Source organism: Salvelinus fontinalis, chromosome 8, assembly GCF_029448725.1.
Source record: "Salvelinus fontinalis isolate EN_2023a chromosome 8, ASM2944872v1, whole genome shotgun sequence".
NCBI classification, from domain to species: domain Eukaryota; kingdom Metazoa; phylum Chordata; class Actinopteri; order Salmoniformes; family Salmonidae; genus Salvelinus; species Salvelinus fontinalis.
Genome location: NC_074672.1, coordinates 26,890,261 through 26,914,154, shown reverse-complemented (window position 1 = coordinate 26,914,154; position 23,894 = coordinate 26,890,261). Strand labels below are relative to the sequence as shown.

The 23,894-nt window shown below is 43.7% G+C and overlaps 1 pseudogene; it reads right to left on the bottom strand.

Moving 5' to 3' along the window:
* Positions 1-21,382, bottom strand: part of LOC129861459 (nuclear pore membrane glycoprotein 210-like) — a 57,553-nt pseudogene extending 36,171 nt beyond the window's left edge.
* Positions 21,383-23,894: the final 2,512 nt, after the last annotated feature.

The following is a 23,894-nucleotide window of genomic DNA, read 5'->3' as shown; positions in this document are numbered from 1 at the left end:
GTAGTAATGTCGCTGTGTGGTAGATGGGATACTCTGTCTGTTCTTTCATAGCCCTCGTTTGCAGCTGCTGTTGCTAACTCAACGGCTAGCAGGTATCACTTCTGTAGTGAATAAGAGTTCAAAGTACCAGAGTTCAAAGTACCATACCATTCGCAACCAAAGCTCACGCTGAGGTTGGCTTAGTTCTGTAGTTGACATGTTAGTCCTTTTAACGCAAAGGCTGCAGACCTCACGTACTTGGAACAGGTTACATTTTCGTCAAGGCTTTATATAGTGGAGCGAGAAGGGTGTGTCTGAAAAGTTTATAACCCATGTCTCTTCACAGGGGCGGGCCACTGGTTGAGCAGAGCCCTAACCTTATGAAAACCCAAATCTCTCATTTGGAAGCTAAAATGACATTTAATCTTTTCACCAATAATTTTATATTCAAACATTTAAATTGAACAACAATTCCATGTGACTCCGATAACTACAATGTGCAGACTTTCCACTGTAGAGTTTGTCATCCTATCATTGATAAGGATGTCCCAGATGACAACCGAACTGACATAATATACATTAAGTACCACCGCATATGTTCAACTGGTCGGATTACCAGAATATAGTTCATTTCCCTCCACCTTTCTGATGTTCCCAGAATCTCCATGTTAACCAAGGGGTTTTCAAATTTCACATCAGTAGGGTAGAGAGAGGGGAAAAAAAGGGGGGGGGGGGGGTAGGTTTATGACTGTCATAAACCTACCCCCAGGCCAACGTCATGACAATGTCTACACTATTTCTGATCAATTTGATGTTATTTTAATGGACAACAAAATTGATTTTCTTTCAAGAACAAGGACATTTCTAAGTGATGCTAAACTTTTGAACGGTAGTGTATATGTATAGTACATAGCTACCTCAATTACCTCGTACTGTATATAGCCATGCCATTTACTGTGTCACTATTTCTATTTTATCTTATCTTTACCTCTGCATGGTTGGAAATGGACCCGTAAGTAAGCATTTCACCTTTACTCTAGACCTGTTGTCTACAAAACATGTGACAAATACAATTTGATTTAGTCAACTTTGCATCATTACATTTACATTTCAGTCATTTAGCAGACTCTTATCCGGAGCAACTTACAGTAGTAATTAGGGTTAAGTGCCTTGCTTAAGGGCACGCCGGCAGATTTTTTTCACCTAGTCGGCTCGGGCTTTCGAATCAGCAACCTTTCAGTTACTGACCCAACACTCTTAACAGCTAGGCTACCTATAATTGACTGTTCTACAACATCGCACAGTGGTACTGTCATCTCTGACTAATATTAGGTCCATCTTATGATCCTGGAGTTTTTTTTAATTTTCAGACGGGTGACCTCATAGCAAACAGGTCATCACCTGGCAACGGTCCAGATGGCTAGACTAACTCTACTAGCTGTGACATCACAGTAACGCAAGTCAGCCTGTTATTTATAGCCGTCTATACCCCTGGAGGGCTGCTGTCTGCCAGCCACGAGCTGAGATGATCGAAGGAAACTATTTTAAAAGGAGCTAAAGTTCTTCTACTCCTCTAATGTTCCTGTCTCTCGCTCCTAAAAATACATCTGATTGCGGTCCTTGAGCCAGTATTTGATTCTTAACTATAGAGTATGATAATCCATCTCCACAGACTACTTCAAAAACAAGGTAAGAAATTCAGGAAATTATTCAACGGAATACCTTATACAGAGATTCTTGTATTTTCGCCTTGAGCTTAGCGTGGCCCGTTTTCAGTCCTGACACCAAGATGAGATCTCCCTGTTTCCCCACTCTCTCCATCTCAGAGATGTAACCAGAGGGGGTGTAAGTAGACTCAGAGAATTTAAGAACCCTTGAGGGAAGGAAAATGCATAACAAGCCTATTATTGACAGTGACAAACTGACATCTTACAATTAACCTAAGTAATATGTTGAACTTGTGACAAGATAATCTGAGGTCTATCATATACTATTCTGGCTCAAGGCAAATCATATACAAATGTATTCAAATAACCTGATAAATCACAGGTTAGATTGTATTTGTATTGAACTGCCATCCTTAAACCAGTTCTTGTTATAATTACATTGTTGACAATCTACTTTAACGTTCACTCCTACAGGCAGGCTCCTTTCTCCAGGCTTGAGTGCACAGCAATGTGGAGGAACTCACCGGAATGAGTTGCAGGAGTAAGACATCCATGTCTGCATCTTTCACTATGGTCCAATCAAACACCAAGCTCGCCAGAGTACTGAAGGTGTTTCCTGCACAATCAACAATTTGGGGGTTAGAGACATGGCTTAACACACGCGTCCAACGCTTGGGATTTGATTTAAAATAAAATAAAAATGTAGATGGTCCAATTTAATTTTCAACAAAAAATATATATTACATGTGACATGCAAAACATTGTCTTGTGAATTTGATGTGAAGTGTTCAAAGGACTTAACCATTTACACTCGTAAGAATTGGCCTATATGGATAGGGCTAAATTGAAATGTTTCTTACAGAAGAAATATGAAAAGCATATGCACAACAATGGTAGGCATTGAAAGGGAACAGTTTGGATATTATGGTGAAATTACTAGACTAAAAGCTGAGGACAACAGTTCACCTGACAAGACTGAATCCAAACATTATACTGTTGAATTCATGTGCATTTTACATTTACTGTACTTTTTGCAACATTTGGTGATAATGAAAATCCTGGAAAATGTGGGGTAGGTGCAACATAAGATAAAATAAATGACAACGTGTGCAGTAAAGTCCTTTAAATGCACTTATGACTCCAAGAAGAGTCTTCAACAGCTTTCATGAGCTCTCCTAGCTGTGCCGTTGTTTGGAACACAACCCTGCATCCCCAACATCACACAATTACTGTTGTTGTTTACGCATATAAAGGATAAATCACTGTGGACAAGACTGAAAATAGAGCACACTAGTTTGACAAGTCCCTAAAGGTTGCAGTCACGTAAGCCCAAACAAAACCAGCAATCCTCTCAACACGATATTTTAGCTATTCCATTTGACAGATCTGAGAGTAGTACACATCAAGGCCAAAACAAACACCAAAATGCAATGCGCCTTTGGGCTGTCATCAAAGAGAATCAGGTTGTGGCGCCAGCTCATGTAAAAGAATGTCTGTGCCTGGCCATAATGAAACCAGTGAGACAGAACAAACAGAGACATTAACTGCTGCATCACGACATGGAAGGCCGGCCTCACGACATCTCAATCATCACTACTGGAAAAGTCGTTAAACCCTTCTAGTGCACACAACAATGTGGATCTCTCTACGCATTATACTAATGCGGGTAGCACTTTTCAGTTCTTCTTATATCTCTGTAGGAATCTCTGCAATTACTCTAGTAACATTGTATTAACATGTTGATACATAGCAATTGAGTAATTATATTGTCAAAAAAAATACACAAGTCGAATCAGGACTTTATGATACCATGTTGATTCAATGTTATGAGTAATTACAGTGTTACTACATAGGTAGGTGTTATGATGACAGCACATGCCGATGTAAAAGGTCTTTGTTGACCAAAAGAGAACCAACAAACTTAAGAGTGTATCCTTGAACACTCACCTTCAGAGTCCAGTGCGTGGATCTTCAGTTCCAATGGTGAGTCCTCCAGGTGCAGCTCTCTGGTGGTGGACACTATCTGGATCTCACTGATTATGTCCATGATGGCATGACAGCGCAGCACCTGTCCCATTACTGAGGAGAGGGGAAACGAGTCACATACACAGGTACTGTATCAACACTTGAGACATCTACAGAACCAGAAGTGTATATTCAAAAAAAGTCAGGAATCAGTTGAGGCTAACTCAGCTGAGTTTTGATAGGTCATGCTGTGATGAGTCATGTGCTACATTCAGTATCGGACTGTACAACGTGGCAGAAGTCTGGGTGTTGCTGTAATTCTGGATGGCCAGAGAGCTAGCAACAATGACAAGAAGCTTCCATGTGGGGGCTTGTTGGTGGCTCATTTCAGCTAGTTTTATCTTGTTCTTGATACCATGTCTTGTTATGAGGTGAAGATGCTCCTAAGCAAATTTGCAGTATTTTTAAAAATGTTATTTCTTACGTTATAAGTCTAGAATGTTCTTTGCAATATTACACACAGCCGAAAATAACTTTTGGATATCAGAGAGGCGTTAACTCACCCGTATTTTTACCAGGAATATGACTTTCCTGAATTGGATCCTTTGTTTGCACCTTTCAAAGCAATTGAACTTATCCTAGAGGCTGTTCCAAGACGCGGGCGGCAGAGAAGAAGTATTCGTGGTGGACTTTTAGTTAGACTCAGAAAACGTGCACACCATCCACCGCTTCCAAGTATATTACTCGCTAGTATTCAGTCCCTGGACAATAAAGTAGATGAGCCCAAGGCGAGAATCTCCTTCCAGAGAGACATCAGGGATTGTAACACTGTTTCACGGAATCATGGCTCTCTCCAGATATACTGTACCCGTCCATACAGCCAGCTTGGTTCTCAATACATCGTGCAGATAGGCGGAGGTGTATGTTTCATGATTAACTACTCATGGAGTGATTGTTGTAACTTACAGCAACTTAAGTCCTTTTATTCAACCGACCTAGAATACCTCAATCAAATGCCGACCGCATTACCATGGTTGAGAATTTTGTCTTCGGTAATCGCCATGTCCGTGTATATTCCCCCATCAAGCTGATACCACGACAGCTGTCAATGAACTACACTGGACCTTGTACAAACTGGAAACCGCATATCCTATTAACACATCGCCTGTGGTACTCGCGCTTCGAAAACTCTAAACCGATGTTACTCTCCCTTCCAGAATGACTACAAGGCCCAACCCCCACCCTCCGTTCGGCAAATCAGACCAAGAATCCATTTTCCTTCTCCCTTCCTATAGGCAGAACTTTAAAAACAGGTAGTACCCCTGCTAAGGTCCATTCAACGCTGGCCTGACCATTTGGAATCCATGCTTCAAGACTGTCTTGATCATGCGGACTGGGATATGTTCCGGATTGCCTCTGAGCATAACATTGACGTATACACTGACACGGTGACTGAGTTCATCAGGAAGTGTATAGGGGATGTTGTTCACACTGTGAATATTAAACCTATCCAAACCAAAAACCGTGGATAGATGGCAGCATTCGTGCCAAACTGAAAGTGCGAACCACCTCATTCAACCACGGCAAGGTGACTGGGATACAAACAATCCAGGTATGCCCTCCATAAAGGCATTCAAACATTCAAAACGTCAGTACAGAGACAAAGTGGAGTCGCAATTCAACGGCTCAGACTTGATGTACTGTATGTGGCAGGGACTCCAGACAATCATGGATTACAAAGGGAAAACCAGCCATGTCACAGACACCGACGTCTTGATCCCGGACAAGCTAAACATCTTCATTACCTGCTTTGAGGATAACACAGTGCCAACGCTCTCGTTCTCTGTGGCCGATGTAAGACAGTTAAGCGTGTTAACCCTCGCAAGGCTGCCGGCCCAGACAGCATCCCTAGCCGGGTCCTCGAAGCATGCGTAGACCAGCTACATGGAGTGTTAATGGACATAATCAATCTATCCCTATTCTAGTCTGCGGTTCCCACTTGCTTACAAGATGTCCAACATTGTTCCTGTACCAAAGAAAGCGAAGATAACTTAATTACTAACGCCCCGCAGCATTCACTTGTCATCATGAAATGCTTCAGAGGCTAGCTAAAGATCATATCACCTCCAGCTTACCCGACACCCTAGACCCACTGCAATTTACATACCGCCCCAATAGATCCATGGATGATGCAATCACCATCGCACTGCCCTATCTCATGTGGGCAAGAGGAATACCAGCATAAGAATGCCATTCATTGACTACAGCTCAGGCTATAACATCATAGTACCCTCCAAGCTCATCGTCACCTATGCAACTGGGTCCTGGACTTCCTGACATGCTGTCCCCAGCTGGTCATGGTAGGAAACAACATCTCCACTATGCTGATCCTCAACACAGGGGCCACACAAGGGTGCGTGCTCAGCCCCCTCCCGTACTCCCCGTTTACCCATGACTACGTGGCCACGCATGACTCCAACTCAAATCATCAAGTTCTCAGACCACACAACAGTGGTAGGCCTGATTACTAACAATGACGAGACAGCCCACAGGGAAGAGGTGAAGGCCCTGGTAGGGTTGTGCCAGGAAAACAACATCAACAAAACAAAAGGAGCTGATAGTGGACTTCAGGAGACAGCAGAGGGAGCACGCCCCCATCCATAGGGCTGCAATGGAGAAGGTGAAAAGCTTCCAAGTTCCTCAGCGTTACTGACAATCTGAAATGGTCTACCCACACAGTGGATGCTGTAGAAATTGGCTTGGCCAATAAGACCCTCAAACTTTTACAGATGCACAATTGAGAGCATCCTGTCGGGCTGTATCACCGCCTGGTACGGCAACTGCACCGCCCACAACCGTAGGGCTCTCCAGAGGGGGGTGCGGTCAGCCCAACGCATCACAGGGAACACACTGCCTGCCCATCAGGACACCCGGTGTCACAAGGCCAAAAATATCAAGGACCTCAGCCACGGCCTGTTCACCCGCTATCATCCAGAAGGAGAGGTCAGTGCAGGTACATCACAGCTGGGAGCGAGAGACTGAAAAACAGGCCATCATACTGTTAAACAGCCATCACTAGCCGGCCTCCACCCAGTCACTAGCCGGCTACCATCCAGTCACTAGCCGGCTACCATCCGGTTACGCATGCTGCTTCAACTGTACATAGGCTGCTGCCCTATGTACAGTTGAAGTCAGAAGTTTACATACACCTTAGCCAAATACATTTAAACTCAACTCCTGACATTTAATCAGAGTAAAAGGACCCTGTTTTAGGTCAGTTAGGATCACTACTTTATTTTAAGAATGTGAATTGTCAGAATAATAGTAGAGAGAATGATTTATTTCAGCTTTAATTTCTTTCATCACATTCCCAGTGGGTCCGAAGTTTACATACACTCAATTAGTATGCAGTAGCATTGCCTTTATATTGTTTAACTTGGGTCAAATGTTTTGGGTAGCCTTCCACAAGCTTCCCACAGTAAGTTGGGTGAATTTTGGCCCATTCCTCTGACAGAGCTGGTGTAACTGAGTCAGGTTTGTAGGCCTCCTTGCTCGCACATGCTTTTTCAGTTCTGCCCACAAATATTCTAGAGGATTGAGGTCAGGGCTTTGTGATGGCCATTCCAATACCTTCGTTGTCCTTAAGCCATTTTGCAACAACTTTGGATGTATGCTTGGGGCCATTGTCCATTTGGAAGACCCATTTGCTACCAAGCTTTAACTTCCTGACTGATGTTTTGAGATGTTGCTTCAATATATCCATATAATTTTCAATCCTCATGATGCCATCTATTTTGTGAAATGCACCAGTTCCTCCTGCAGCAAAGCACCCCCACAACATGATGCTGCCACCCCCATGCTTCACGGTTGGGATGGTGTTCTTTGGCATGCAAGCCTCCCCCTTTTTCCTCCAAACATAATGTTATGGCCAAACAGTTCTATTTTTGTTTAATCAGACTAGAGGATATTTCTCCAAAAAGTATGATCTTTGTTCCCATTTGCAATTGCAAACCGTAGTCTGGCTTTTTTATGGCAGTTTTGGAGCAGTGGCTTCTTCCTTGCTGAGCGGCCTTTCAGGTTATGTCGATATAGGACTCGTTTTACTGTGGATATAGATACTTTTGTACCCGTTTCCTCCAGCATCTTCACAAGGTCCTTTGCGAATGTTCTGGTATTGATTTGCACTTTTCACACCAAAGTACGTTCATCTCTAGGAGACAGAACGCGTCTCCTTCCTGAGCGGTATGACGGCTGCGTGGTCCCATGGTGTTTATACTTGCGTACTATTGTCTGTACAGATGAACGTGGTACCTTCAGGCGTTTGGAAATTGCTCCCAAGGATGAACCAGACTTGTGGAGGTCTACAATTATTTTTTAGAGGTCTTGGCTGATTTCTTTTGATTTTCCTTTTGATTTCCCATGATGTCAAGCAAAGAGGCACTGAGTTTGAAGGTAGGCCTTGAAATACATCCACAGGTACACCTCCTATTGACTCAGATGTTCTAAATTAGCCTATCAGAAGCTTCTAAAGCCATGACATAATTTTATGGAATTTTCCAAGCTGTTTAAAGGCACAGTCAACTTAGTGTTTGTAAACTTCTGACCCACTGGAATTGTGATACAGTGAATTATAAGTGAAATAATCTGTCTGTAAACAATAGTTGGAAAAATTACTTGTGTCATGCACAAAGTAGATGTCCTGACTGACTTGCCAAAACTATAGTTTGTTAACAAGAAATGTGTGGAGTGGTTGAAAAACGATTTTTTATGACTCCAACCTAAGTGTATTTAAACTTCCGACTTCAACTGTAAATAGACATGAAAAACTGGTCACTTGAATAATGTTTACATAATGTTTTAACAAGTTCATATGTATATACTGTATTCTAGTCAAGGCCATCCTATTCAACTTTTGCTGTACATACAGTGCCTTGCAAAAGTATTCATCCCCCTTGGCGTTATTCTTATTTTGTTGCATTACAACCTGTCATTTAAATCGATTTTTATTTGGATTTCATGTAATAGACATACATAAAACAGTTCAAATTGGTGAAGGGAAATTAAAAAAAATTACCTGTTTCAAAAAATTATACAAAATAAAAAACAGAAGTGGTGTGTGCGTATGTATTCACCCCCTTTGCTATGACGCCCCTAAATAAGATCTGGGCAACCAATTACCTTCAGAAGTCACATAATTAGTTAAATAAAGTCCACTTGTGTGCAATCTAAGTGTCACATGATCAGAAAAATGACCTCCAGCAGGCCACAAATGTGCATGTGTCAGTATATGGTCTCACAAGGGGTCTGAGGATCTCATCTCAGTACCTAATGGCAGTCAGGCTACCTCTGGCGAGCACATGGAGGGCTGTGCGGCCCCACAAAGAAATGCCACCACACACCATGACTGATCCACCGCCAAACCGGTCATGCTGGAGGATGTTGCAGGCAGCAGAACGTTCTCCCCGGCGTCTCCAGACTCTGTCACGTCTGTCACATGTGCTCATGTGCTCAGTGTGAACCTGCTTTCATCTGTGAAGAGCACAGGGCGCCAGTGGCGAATTTGCCAATCTTGGTGTTCTCTGGCAAATGCCAAACGTCCTGCACGGTGCTGGGCTGTAAGCACAACCCCCACCTGTGGACGTCGGGCCCTCATACCACCCTCATGGAGTCTGTTTCTGACCGTTTGAGCAGACACATGCACATTTGTGGTCTGCTGGAGGTCATTTTGCAGGGCTCTGGCAGTGCACCTCCTTGCACAAAGGCGGAGGTAGCGGTCCTGCTGCTGGGTTGTTGCCCTCCTACGGCCTCCTCCACGTCTCCTGATGTACTGGCCTGTCTCCTGGTAGCACCTCCATGCTCTGGACACTACGCTGACAGACACAGCAAACCTTTTTGCCACAGCTCGCATTGATATGCCATCCTGGATGAACTGCACTACCTGAGCCACTTGTGTGGGTTGTAGACTCCGTCTCATGCTACCACTAGAGCGAGAGCACCGCCAGCATTCAAAAGTGACCAAAACATCAGCCAGGAAGCATAGGAACTGAGAAGGGGTCTGTGGACACCACCTGCAGAATCACTCCTTTATTGGGGGTGTCTTGCTAATTGCCTATAATTTCTATTCCATTTGCACAACAGCATGTTAAATTTATTGTCAATCAGTGTTGCTTCCTAATTGGACAGCTTGATTTTACAGAAGTGTGATTGGCTTGGAGTTACATTGTGTTGTTTAAGTGTTCCCTTTATTTTTTTGAGCAGTGTATTTTGCCAATTGGATTGATCCCCTCTACCACACGGAACCCCACTAATCTACCGACGGAAACGCACGAGGTGACTAAAAATAGACCTCCATCCTATGCTATCTTGCTAACGATAGCCAGCTACCCGGCCAGCTGTCTGGATCGCCGTGACCCCAACCAACCTCTACTCGCTGGACCCTTATGATCACTCGATTAAGCATGCCTCTCCTTAATGTAAATATTCCTTGTCCATTGCTGTTCTGGTTAGTGTTTATTGGCTTATTTCATTGTAGAGCCTCTAGCCTTTCTCACTATACCATATCCAACCTTTCAGTTCCACCACCCAAATATGCGATGACATCACCTGGTTTCAATGATGTTTCTAGAGACAATATCTCTCTCATCATCGCTCAAAACCTAGGTTTACCTCCACTGTATTCACATCCTACCATACCTTTGTCTGTACATTATTCCTTGAAGCTATTTTATCGCCCCCAGAAACTTCCTTTTACTCTCTGTTCTCGACGTTCTAGACGACCAATTCTCATAGCTTTTAGCCGTACCCTTATCCTACTCCTCCTCTGGTGATGTAGAGGTGAATCCAGGCCCTGCAGTACCTAGCTCCACTCCTATTCCCCAGGCGCTCACTTTTGATGACTTCTGTAACCGTAATAGCCTTGGTTTCATGCATGTTAACATTAGAAGCCTCCTCCCAAAGTTTGTTTTGTTCACTGCTTTAGCACACTCTGCCAACCCAGATGTTTTAGCCGTGTCTGAATCCTGGCTTAGGAAGACCAAAAATTCTGACATTTTCATCCCTAACTACAAGATTTTCAGACAAGATAGAACGGCCAAAGGGGGCGGTGTTGCAATCTACTGCAAAGATTGCCTGCAGAGTTCAGTTTTACTATCCAGGTCTGTACCAAAACAATTTGAACTTCTACTTTAAAAAATCCACCTCTCTAAAAACAAGTCTCTCACCGTTGAGGGTGGTCTGCTATAGACCACCCTCTGCCCCCAGATGTGCTCTGGACACCATATGTGAACTGATTGCCCCCCATCTATCTTCAGAGCTCGTGCTGCTAGGCGACCTAAATTGGAACATGCTTAACACCGCAGCCATCCTACAATCTAAGCTTGATGCCCTCAATCTCACACAAATTATCAAGGAAACTACCAGGTACCACCCCAAAGCCGTAAACACGGGTACTCTCATAGATATCATCCTAACCAACTTGCCCTCCAAATACACCTCTGCTGTTTTCAGCCAAGATCTCAGCGATCACTGCCTCATTGCCTGCATCCGTAATGGGTCAGCGGTCAAACGACCTCCACTCATCACTGTCAAACGCTCCCTGAAACACTTCAGCGAGCAGGCCTGTCTAATCGACCTGGCCGAGGTATCCTGGAAGGATATTGATCTCATCCCGTCAGTAGAGGATGCCTGGATATTTTTTTAAATGCCTTCCCCACCATCTTGAATAAGCATGCCCCATTCAAGAAATGTAGAACCAGGAACAGATATAGCCCTTGGTTCTCTCCTGACCTGACTGCCCTTAACCAACAGAAAAACATCCTATGGCGTTCTGCATTAGCATCGAACAGCCCCCGTGATATGCAACTTTTCAGGGAAGCTAGAAACCAATATACACAGGCAGTTAGAAAAGCCAAGGCTAGCTTTTTCAAGCAGAAATTTGCTTCCTGCAACACAAACTCAAAAAAGTTCTGGGACACTGTAAAGTCCATGGAGAATAATAACACCTTCTCCCAGCTTCCAACTGCAATGAAGATAGGAAACACTGTCACCACCGACAAATCCACTATAATTGAGAATTTCAATAAGCATTTTTCTACGGCTGGCCATGCTTTCCACCTGGCTACCCCTACCCCGGACAACAGCACTGCCCTCCCATCTGCAACTCACCCAAGCCTTCCCCATTTCTCTTTCTCCCAAATACAGTCAGCTGATGTTCTGAAAGAGCTGCAAAATCTGGACCCTTACAAATCAGCCAGGCTAGATAATCTGGACCCTTTCTTTCTAAAACTATCTGCTGAAATTGTTGCAACCCCTATTACTAGCCTTTTCAACCTCTCTTTCGTGTCGTCTGAGATTCCCAAAGATTGGAAAGCAGCTGCGGTTATCCCCCTCTTCAAAGGGGGGGACACTCTTGACCCAAACAGCTACAGACCTATATCTATCCTACCCTGCCTTTCTAAGGTCTTCGAAAGCCAAGTCAACAAACAGATTACCGACCATTTCGAATCCCACCATACCTTCTCCGCTATGCAATCTGGTTTCAGAGCTGGTCACGGGTGCACCTCAGCCACGCTCAAGGTCATAAACGACATCTTAACCGCCATCGATAGGAAACAATATTCGTATTCATTGACCTGGCCAAGGCTTTTGACTCTGTCAATCACCACATCCTCATCGGCAGACTCGACAGCCTTGGTTTCTCTAATGATTGCCTCGCCTGGTTCACCAACTACTTCTCTGATCGAGTTCAGTGTGTCAAATCGGAGGGTCTGTTGTCCGGACCTCTGGCAGTCTCTATGGGGGTGCCACAGGGTTCAATTCTTGGACCGACTCTCTTCTCTGTATACATCAATGATGTCGCTCTTGCTGCTGGTGAGTCTCTGATCCACCTCTACGCAGACGACACTATTCTGTATACTTCTGGGCCTTCTTTTGACACTGTGTTAACAACCCTCCAGGCGAGCTTCAATGCCATACAACTCTCCTTCCATGGCCTCCAATTGCTCTTAAATACAAGTAAAACTAAATGCATGCTCTTCAACCGATCGCTGCCTGCTCCTGCCCGCCTGTCCAACATCACTACTCTGGACGGCTCTGACTTAGAATATGTGGACAACTACAAATACCTAGGTGTCTGGTTAGACTGTAAACTCTCCTTCGAGACTCACATCAAACATCTCCAATCCAAAGTTAAATCTAGAATCGGCTTCCTATTCCGCAACAAAGCATCCTTCACTCATGCTGCCAAACATACCCTTGTAAAACTGACCATCCCACCAATCCTCGACTTCGGTGATGTCATTTACAAAATAGCCTCCAAAAAGCTACTCAATAAATTGGATGCAGTCTATCACAGTGCCATCCGTTTTGTCACCAAAGCCCCATATACTACCCACCACTGCGACCTGTACACTCTCGTTGGCTGGCCCTCGCTTCATACTCGTCGCCAAACCCACTGGCTCTAGGTCATCTACAAAACCCTGCTAGGTAAAGTCCCCCCTTATCTCAGCTCGCTGGTCACCATAGCAGCACCTACCTGTAGCACGCGCTCCAGCAGGTATATCTCTCTGGTCACATCCAAAACCAATTCTTCCTTTGGCCGCCTCTCCTTCCAGTTCTCTGCTGCCAATGACTGGAACGAACTACAAAAATCTCTGAAACTGGAAACACTTATCTCCCTCACTAGCTTTAAGCACCAGCTGTCAGAGCAACTCATAGATTACTGCACCTGTACATAGCCCATCTATAATTTATCCCAAACAACTACCTCTTTACCTACTGTATTTATTTATTTATTTTGCTCCTTTGCACCCCATTATTTCTCTCTACTTTGCACTTTCTTCCACTGCAAACCAACCATTCCAGTGTTTTTTTACTTGCTATATTGTATTTACTTCGCCACCATGGCCTTTTTTATATTTTTATTTATTTATATATATATATATTTTGTTTGCCTCCATCTCCCTTATCTCACGTCACTTGCTCATATTGTATATAGACTTATTTTTCACTGTATTATTGACTGTATGTTTGTTTTACTCCATGTGTAACTATGTGGTGTTGTATGTGTCGAACTGCTTTGCTTTATCTTGGCCAGGTCGCAATTGTAAATGAGAACGTGTTCTCAATTTGCCTACCTGGTTAAATAAAGGTGAAATAAATAAAATAAAATTTTAAATCCATTATTTCAAAAAATGGAAAGAATATGGCACCACAACAAACCTGCCAAGAGAGGGCCGCCCACCAAAACTCACAGACCAGGTAAGGAGGGCATTAATCAGAGAGGCAACAAAGACACCAAAGATAACCCTGAAGGAGCTGCAAAGCTCCACAGGGAAGATTGGAGTATCTGTCCATAGGACCACTTTAAGCCTTCCACAGAGCTGGGCTTTACGAAAGAGTGGCCAGAAAAAAGACATTGCTTAAGAATAAGCAAACACGTTTGGTGTTCACCAAAAGGCATGTGGGAGACTCCCCAAACATATGGAAGAAGGTACTCTGGTCAGATGAGACTAAAATTGAGTTTTTTCGCCATCAAGGAAAACGCTATGACTGACTGGCGCAAACCCAACACCTCTCATCACTCCAAGAACACCATACCCACAGTGAAGCATGGTAGTTGCAGCATCATGCTGTGGGGATGTTTTTCTATCGGCAGGGACTGGGAAACTTGTCAGAATTTAAGGAATGATGGATGCCCAAGGATTGATGGATGCAAGAATGGGCTGCCATCAGTCAGGATGTGGCCCAGAAATTAATTGACAGCATGCCAGGGCAGATTGCAGAGGTCTTGAAAAAGAAGGGTCAACACTGCAAATATTGACTCTTTGCATCAAATTCATGTAATTGTCAATAAAAGCCTTTGACACTCATGAAATGCTTGTAATTATACTTCAGTATTCCATAGTAACATCTGACAAAAATATCTAAAGACACTGAAGCAGCAAACTTTGTGGAAATTAATATTTGTGTCATTCTCAACTTTTGGCCACGACTGTATGTGAACAACCCTTCCAATTAGTGGATTTGGCTATTTCAGCCACACTCGTTGCTGACAGGTGTATAAAATTGAGCACACAGCCATGCAATCTCCATAGACAAACAAACATTGGCAGTAGAATGACCTTATTAAAGAGCTCAGTGACTAAACATGGTGCTGTCATAGGACGCCACCTTTCCAACAAGTCAGTTTGTCAAATCTCTGCCTTGCTAGAGCTGCCCCGGTCAACTGTAAGTGTTGTTATTGTGAAGTGAAAATGTCTAGGAGCAACAACGGCTCAACCGCAAAGTGGTAGGCCACACAAGCTTACAGGATGGGCCCGCCAAGTGCTGAAGCCCATAGCACATAAAAATAGTCTGTCCTCTGTTACAACACTCACTACCAAGTTCCAAACTACCCCTTAAAGCAACGTCAGCACAAGAACGGTTTGTCAGGAGCTTCATGAAATGAGTTTCCATGGCCGAGCAGCCACACACAAGCCTAAGATCACCATCCGGAATGCCAAGAATCAGCTTGAGTGGTGTAAAGCTTGCCGCCATTGGACTCTAGAGCAGTGGAAACTCGTTCTCTGGAGTGACGTATCACCTTTTAACTATCTGGCAGTCTGACAGAAGAATCTGTGTTTGGAGGATGCCAGAAGAACGCTACCTGCCTAAAAGCATAGTGCCAGTTGTAACATTTGATGTTAGAGGAATAATGGTCTGGGGCTGTTTTTCATGGTTCGGGCTAGGCCCCTTAGTTCCAGTGAAGGGAAATCTTAACACTACAGCAGGGGTGTCAAACTCATTCCACGGAGGGCCTTGTGTCTGCAGGTTTTTGGTTTTTCCCTTCAATAAAGCCCTAGACAACCAGGTGTGGGGAGTTCCTAACTAATTAGTGATGTTAATTCATCAATCAAGTACAAGGGAGGAGCGAAAACCCGCAGACACTCGGCCCCCCGTGGAATGAGTTTGACACCTGTGCACTACAGCATACAATGACATTCTAGACAATCGTGTGCTTCCAACTCTGTGGCAACAGTTTGGGGAAGGCTCTTTCCTGTTTCAGCATGACAATGCCCAAGTGCACAAAGCGAGGTCCATACAGAAATGGTTTGTCGAGATAGGTGTGGAAAAACTTGACTGGCCTTCACAGAGCCCTGAACCTTAACTCCATCGAACCCCTCTGGGATGAGGGGATGCTTGTTCTGAGTAATGCTTGTGGCTGATTGGAAGCAAGTCCCCGCAGCAATGTTCCAATATCTAGTGGAAAGCCTCCCCAGAAGAGTGGAGGCTGTTATTTAATACAACGGAGGGACCAACTCCATATTAATGCCCATGATTTTGGAATGAGATGTTCGACGAGCAAGTGTCCACATACTTTTGGTCATGAAGTGTGTGTATGTATACATACAGTCCGGACTCCGACATTGCTCTTCCTAATATTTCTAAATTCCATTACTAACTTTGTTTTTGTTGACATGGCTAAAATTCAATGTAACTATGTATTTGAGAGACAAGTGCTCATTGTGCAAATGTATTAATGTTCTCAATAAACATTGGAGATAAAATATAATTCACATGTTGTCTACCATCTAAGCCAACCCCATCTGTTTTGCCCCATAGTTGCGTACGTGTCGGTTTTGTTGCTAAACACCCAACCCGTCTATAGCATTGGAGTAAACCGCTGATTTACACTATTACACAATGCTGTAAACCAGTGTTCTTCATTCCTTTTACTGGGCCCCACAGGGATGTACTTTTTTGTTCTAACCCAGCACTACCAATCCTGATTCAGCTAATCAAGGGAAATGTTTCAACATATAGTTAATAGGGCTGACTTGTGCACTACACTGAGTATATTGTCTGCTGAAGCTTTTAGGCTAAATCACCTCAACTTCCAAGGACCAAAGCATAACAAGTCCTTATCAATAAGAGTAGAGAATCTATAAGGCTCTTATCTCAATTCAACCAACATGAACTAGTTGATGAGCAAGTAGTAGCACTGTACCCATTCATGTTAGCCTCATATCATGCTGCTTCAAAAAGGACACAAAGGCTATTTGACCAAAAGCTTAGCCACAATAAACAGACATTTGCATTGACACCAAGTAAGCAGATGTTCTCTCTTCATCCAAGCAGGTACTCTACTTCAGTGGTTCCCAACTTTTTTTTTGCTCTGCAGAGTACCCTTGATGTACCCCCCCATGTGAATTTTACCAGTAAGCCTGTGGTTTCATGAGTCTTCAAGTATCCCCTGTGGATAGGCCAAGTACCCCCAGGGGTCCTACTACACCTGGTTAGAAACCCCTGCTGTACTCACCGACATCCTCAACCAGTATGATGCTGGTGAGTCTGGAGGAATGTGTGGAGCAGGCCTGGAGAACAGCTCTCTGGGAACACTGTCTGCTGAGGTCAGCCTCTACAGCCTTGATGCTGGCCAACTCTGGTCTGGTGGAAGACCTGGAGGTACGAAAGGTACTGTATTCAGACGCTCTGGGGACAATATAAGTTTATAGATAAATACTTATATTTATTCAAAACAAACGCATTTTGCTTTCATCTGGTTGCTTTCTGTCCTCTTCAGCAAAACCTGGTGAGCATAAATCGGTCTAATAAATCAGATTTTGCCCAAGGACATGTTGGAAGCTGTTATCTAATGACAGGAAAGAATAAAATCTGTTTTGACAGGAAATGTATATGATTGATGAGGCACAGATTCTAAAATGAAAGGCATAAAGTTGATGGAGTATTTATAAACTTGTACTGTCAGCTCTTGTACCGTCAGCTTTAAGTCACTCAAATATTACACGAATAAACATTAGACATGGCAAAATGTATAGCATTGAAAGAAAATGAGCTTTAACCCGCAAAATGTTCTCTGCACCACATAGGCAAAATGTGTAGAATTGAAGGAAATAAGCTTTAAACATGCTAAATTCGCTCACCCAACAAGAGTGGTACAGTGCTTGTGCCCATAAAAATAGAAGGGGGGGGGGGGGGGGGGGCGACGACGACGACGTTCTCCAATGTAGGAAGGGGGGCCTGAGTGAAAAAGTTTGGGAACACCTGCGGAACCCCTGCTCTAGCGGATACCGGACAGTTTATGGGGGGCATGTGGCTGGTGCTCATGGTGTGCATGAGCCAAAGTAGGTTATTTTCAATGCATGGTCATGGGTGTTAGATTATATCCAACCCAGAACTTTAGCTTTAATAAAGAACTTTACTTTCCATTAAACAAATTCTTTCTGATTTCAGATTTACTTGACTATATGCCACAGAATAGCAGTTCATGTTGTAACGCGTCCCACACGACCTATGAGTAAGATATGAAAGACGATACCTGCCGCGACCAAGCAATACAGTTGTCTGTTTCCTAGCGATAATCTCTTTTTACAGATATTCACTTACCATCTGTAACAGCCTTCAGTTGCTTCCAATGTGAAGTGTATTCTGGTGCTTCGGGCAAGTGGTAATAACACTGGGGATATTCAACTTTAATGAGGCACTTGTGGTGTGAATTGAACTTGATTTGAACAAAAACACTGATAGCGTGTTCAGCGCAAAAATCGCAATTTCCGACAGCCAGATAGATTGCAGGTACTGCTATTATCAATAGAAAATAATACAAAATAAAATATGTTAGAGGTTATAGCCAACTAGCTTACAGTGCAATAATTGTATATTTCTTCCATCCTCAATTATCCTAGTTTCCGACACTGCGTGATCACCACGGGGTAACCTAATCGTTACAACGAACTAACATGACTACTGTAACCATTTCCTTCAGCAAACATTAGAACCGTTGATAGTTACCTTAGTTTCAATTTCTGACAATAATGGAGAGCGGCAGCCGCATAACTATGATAATTTCGCCGGTTCTTAAAAATGTACGCCTTCAATTCAAATACCCTTCAAATCTCTTGGATAAAATATACAGCAGACCTTCCCCTACCATCTAAGTTTAGAATAAAAAGTAATTTCAACAAAACGATATAGAAATAACCGCCATTACAAATAATTAGAGCTGGAGCGTGCATGCTGCCTGGGAGTCAGTTGACGTCATTTACAAAGTAAAGTAGTGGATGTGATACGATGATGACGCTTTGTCTTAAAGATGCAGTAGTGCTCAGCTTTTAGCCCACCAACAACATGCAGCGAGCGACCTACAGTATGTATCATTACCACCACAATTGACACATACTTGATATATTTTGTAATTTTCTACTCCCTATATATAGCCATGTTATTTTCACTATTCGTTATTCACTGTGTATTTATTCCTCGTGTCACAATTGTTTATGTACATGTTCTATTATTTATCTTATCTTTAACTCAGCATGGTTGGGAATGGACCTGTAAGTAAGCATTTTCCTGTTTGTCTACACCTGTTATTCAGGAAGCAAGTGTGAAATAAAATTGGATTTGACTATGCAGCTGAGCCACCTATTGAGGGAGAGCTCAATCAGTTTGATCATCAGGGGAATTATGGATGTTTGTTATAACAACAGGGCTATTATGTACAGGTGTGACTGGGACGGGTTACCATATCCCTAGGGTAGCCAATCTCAAGATATTCAACTACTGGTAGTCTGATACATAGAGTTCTACTGATACAAGCAATTATAGTGTGGTTTCAAAACACAGATTGTACTCATGTCTGTTTCTCTTTGACCCCAGACTTCTGAGGATCACTGTACCGCATTAGTTAGTGAGTAGTGAATCATTCATTGTGAATGTTGTTCATGAGGTAACCCAATTCTTCCTCTAACTACCAGCCTCTCTGTCTCTATTTCTCACCAGTCACCACCAACAGAGGACATGCATGTCCTATGGATTACCCATTTATATTAGTTAGTGCCAATCTAAACCATGGCGTTAGTTGACACTGAAATGGGAACATAATATAGCTGGCCCCAACCACTTACGACTAGACGAGTTGAGTAAATTAGCTGGGAGAAGGAGAGGACGGCTCATGATAATAATACATAAGACTAACTGTTTCGGCTGGGAAGCATGGATTAAGAGGTCTGTGTTTGATCTTCCTGAAGTATTTGCTCCAGTGGTGGCTGGTGGCACCTTAATTGGGGCGGAACGGTAGCCTAGTGGTTAGAGTGTTGGACTAGTAACCGAAAGGTTGCAAGTTCAAATCCCTGAGCTGACAAGGTACAAATCTGTTGTTCTGCCCCTGAACAGGCAGTTAACCCGCTGTCATTGAAAATAAGAATTTGTTCTTAACTGACTTGCCTAGATAAATAAAAAACATAGGACTTATATAGCACTTTTCAAGGACCCAAAACAGACTGAAAGAGTGGGATTAGTCAGTGTATGGATACGAACCCGGTTTAGGATACCAACCTGATTTAAGGTGGCCTGCTGTGGTGGAACGGAGTGTGTGTGGATTGGTAGGGGAGAAGAAGGTCTGACAGGTAGGGGCCAGCTTTGTAGGTCAGAAGCAGGATCTTGTAATCAATGCGTTGGAAGACAGGTAGCCAGTGAAGTTCACGGAGGACAGGGGTGATGTGCTACCGGTGAGGAGTCGGGCTGCATAGTTTTGAACCAGTTGGAAGTTATGGATGAAGCTTGAGTTGATGCCGGAGAGTAGTGGCAGGACGGGAGAGGGAAGGGAATGCAGTGAATGTACTGGAGACCATTCCACTCATTACGTTCCAGCCATTACTATGAGCCCATCCTCCCCAATTAAGGTGCCACCAGCCACCACTGGAGCAAATACTTCAGGAAGATCAAACACAGACCTCTTAAATGCTTCCCAGGCAAAACAGTTCAGAAGAGTTTGTGCATATATCATGATGACATTTTGTGACGTTTTTGTTAGTTTTGGACTTCGGTAAAGGGTTTTTCGGCTGTTCGGGCACACTACACATTTGTAAAATAGCTTAAAGTCTGGGTAGAATGGGTGGGAGGTAACACAATAGGTATGTCTGCAAGAATACAAGGAGAGCGTAGTCTTTTGACCTTTTATTGAAACAGGTTTGTTGGTCTTTTGTAGGCTTCAAATGATGAGAAATGTCACAGCTGATGAAAGATGGTTTGTCTAGGAACAAACAGAGGAAACAATCACTTAACATCAAGGTATAAAGGTTAAATTAGCACTATTAAGTCAGGAGGTAACGAGAAACAATATAAAAGGATAACTTTGCCTTGGCCACCACACTGCATTCATACGATAATCATTGTCAATGAACGCAGCTCTGCGGTTACATGTTGGTTTGCCACCTCAACCTGCCTCTCTCGCACCGGACACTTCCCGTCTCCAGCAACATGGGCACCCCTACAGTTCACACACACAACTTTTCCCACCGAAACTACACAATCCTCTGTCCCATGCCCTACTGCACACTTTCTACATCTTGGAATCTCCCTCCAAACACACTTCTGTGACATGATAATAAACGTGGCACCAAAAACACTGCAGTAGATTCGGCACAAAAGCTATAACTGGATAACTGATATATCCTAGCATGACATTGCTACCCGAGAAATCACTCCTTTCAATGGTGCCTTATTCCTAAGAGCAAGGTAAGAAACAGATCTTGACCGAGTTGCGTGGCATGGAAACAAACATCACAAGTGCACTTCAGGTTACCTTTGGGTTACCTTCCATGTCCATCGATGCAAGGCTTGTGCCCTGAGCTCCTCGCAACACCTTCCACCTCACTTAAATCTCCCTCATTCACTTCCATTTCACCTCCAGAGCTCGGTCTGGTGGACATCTCACTCTGTTTGTACGTGATCCCAGTCTTCTTCGACACGCCATCTCCACTTTTAATCGCCATCTTCATCAAATTAAGATTCAATCTCTTCTTCAATTCTCTTCTTCCTCTTCCATTCCTACTCCGAAATCAACCTTTCCTTGTTCCTGTCCCAATATTGCTCTTCTTCCGGATTTGCTAGCGGCCCTGTGACATGCCGACTTAACTCCATCTCCCTAGTCAGTCAGCTGACCGTCCATCAATTCTGGGACAGGGTTCCGGTCTGGAAGCCCGCTTTTGACTGCACCTACAGTGTTGACCCTTGGCACTCACATCTGTAGCCATTAAGTGCTTTGATAGGCTGGTCATGGCTCACATCAACACCATCATCTAAGAAACCCTAGACCCACTCCAATTTGAATAACGCCCCAACAGATCCACAGATGATGCAGTCTCTATTGCACTCCACACTGCCCTTTCCCATCTGGACAAAAGGAACACCTATGTGAGAATGCTATTCATTGACTACAGCGTTCAAGACCACAGTGCCCTCAATGCTCATCAATAAGCTAAGGACCCTGGGACTAAACACCTCCCTCTGCAACTGGATCTTGGACTTCCTGATGGGCCGCCCCCAGGTAGTAAGGGTAGGTAACAACACATCCGCCACGCTGATCCTCAACACAGGGGCCCCTTAGGGGTGCGTGCTCAGCCCCCTCCTGTACTCCTTCTTCACTCATGACTGCACGGCCAGGCACGACTCCAACACCATCATTAAATTTGCCGATGACACAACAGTGGTAGGCCTGATCACTGATAACAACGAGACAGCCTATAGGGACAGCCTATAGGGAGGAGGTCAGAGACCTGGCCTTGTGGTGCCAGGACAACAACATCTATCTCAACGTGATCAAGACAAAGGAGACGATTGTGGACTACAGGAAAAAGAGGACTGAGCACGCCCCCATTCTCATCGACGGGGCTGCAGTGGAGCAGGTTGAGAGCTTCAAGTTCCTTGGCGTCCACATCACCAACAAACTAACATGGTCCAATCACACCATGACAGTCGTGAAGAGGGCACAACAAAACTTATTCCCCCTCAGGAGACTGAAAAGATTTGGCATGGGTCCTCTGATCCTCAAAAGGTTCTACAGCTGCATTATCGAGAGAATCCTGACTGGTTGCATCACTGCCTGGTATGGCAACTGCTCGGCCTCCGACTGCAAGGCACTACAGAGGATAGTGCGAACGGCCCAGTACATCACTGGGGCCAAGATTCCTGCCATCCAGGACCTCTAGACCAGGCGGTGTCAGAGGAAGGCCCTGAAAATTGTCAAAGACTCCAGCCACCCTAGTCATAGACTGTTCTCTCTGCTACCACACGGCAAGCGGTACCAGAGAGCCGAATCTAGGGCCAAGAGGCTTCTGAACAGCTTCTACCCTCAAGCCATAAGACTCCTGAACATCTAGTCAAATGGCTACCCAGACTATTCACATTGCCCCCCTCCCCTCTCCACACCACTGCCACTCTCTGTGTCATCTATGCATAGTCACTTTAAATAACTCTACCTGCATGTACATACTACCTCAACTAACCGGTGCCCCCGCACATTGACTCTGTACCGGCACCCCCCTGTATGTATTGTTCTTTTTTACTGCTCCTCTTTAATTACTTGGTACTTTTATCTCTTATTCTTATCTGTATTTTTTTTAACGGTGCTATCAGTTAGGGGCTCGTAAGTAAGCATTTCACTGTAAGGTCTACTACACCTGTTGTATCCGGCGCATGTGACTAATAAGATTGATTTGATAGTCCATAAAAAATCTGCCGTTTCCAGCTACAATAGTCATTTACAACATTAACAATGTCTACACTGTGTTACTGATCAATGTGATGTTATTTTAATGGACAGAAATGTTGCTTTTCTTTCAAAAACAAGGACATTTCTAAGTTACTCCAAACTTTGGAACGGTAGTGTACATTTTATCTCAATAATGTTTTTACTTATCTATTTTTTTCTTTTTTTTCTTAAAACTGCATTGTTGGTTAAGGCCTTGTAAGTAAGCATTGCACTGTAAGGTCTACACCTGTTGTATTCGGAGCATGTGACAAATAACATTTGATTTGATTTAACTGAATCACGGCCAAGAAAGATAATTCCCATTGATGGCCCCATAGGGAATTCAAATGTGATCTTCTTAGATCCTCTACTAAGATAATGTGTCCACACTCTTAATGCAACATGAAGAGGCCATCTGATAAACACTGTACAAAAATGTCATTTTGTACAGTCACTGAACTATCTTAATCAACTTTTGGCTCTGCATGGTCATTATTATAGGATACAGGTATTGCAAAAAGTCTCATTATTTTCCTTTCATTACTAGGCAAAGGTGAAGCAAATGTTTCAAGTCAAAGTACCTTGTGTACAATTGGATGCTGCTGAGGGGTATAATAATGGAATTGAACACAATTGAAATAGCTGTCAGTGACATCTAGGGGTGGAAATAGGTGCACTGCATGCAGTTGGACACAGCACCTGGTAAGATACATGGCAAGGTTAGTTGCTTACACAACAGTGGAGGCTGCTGAGGG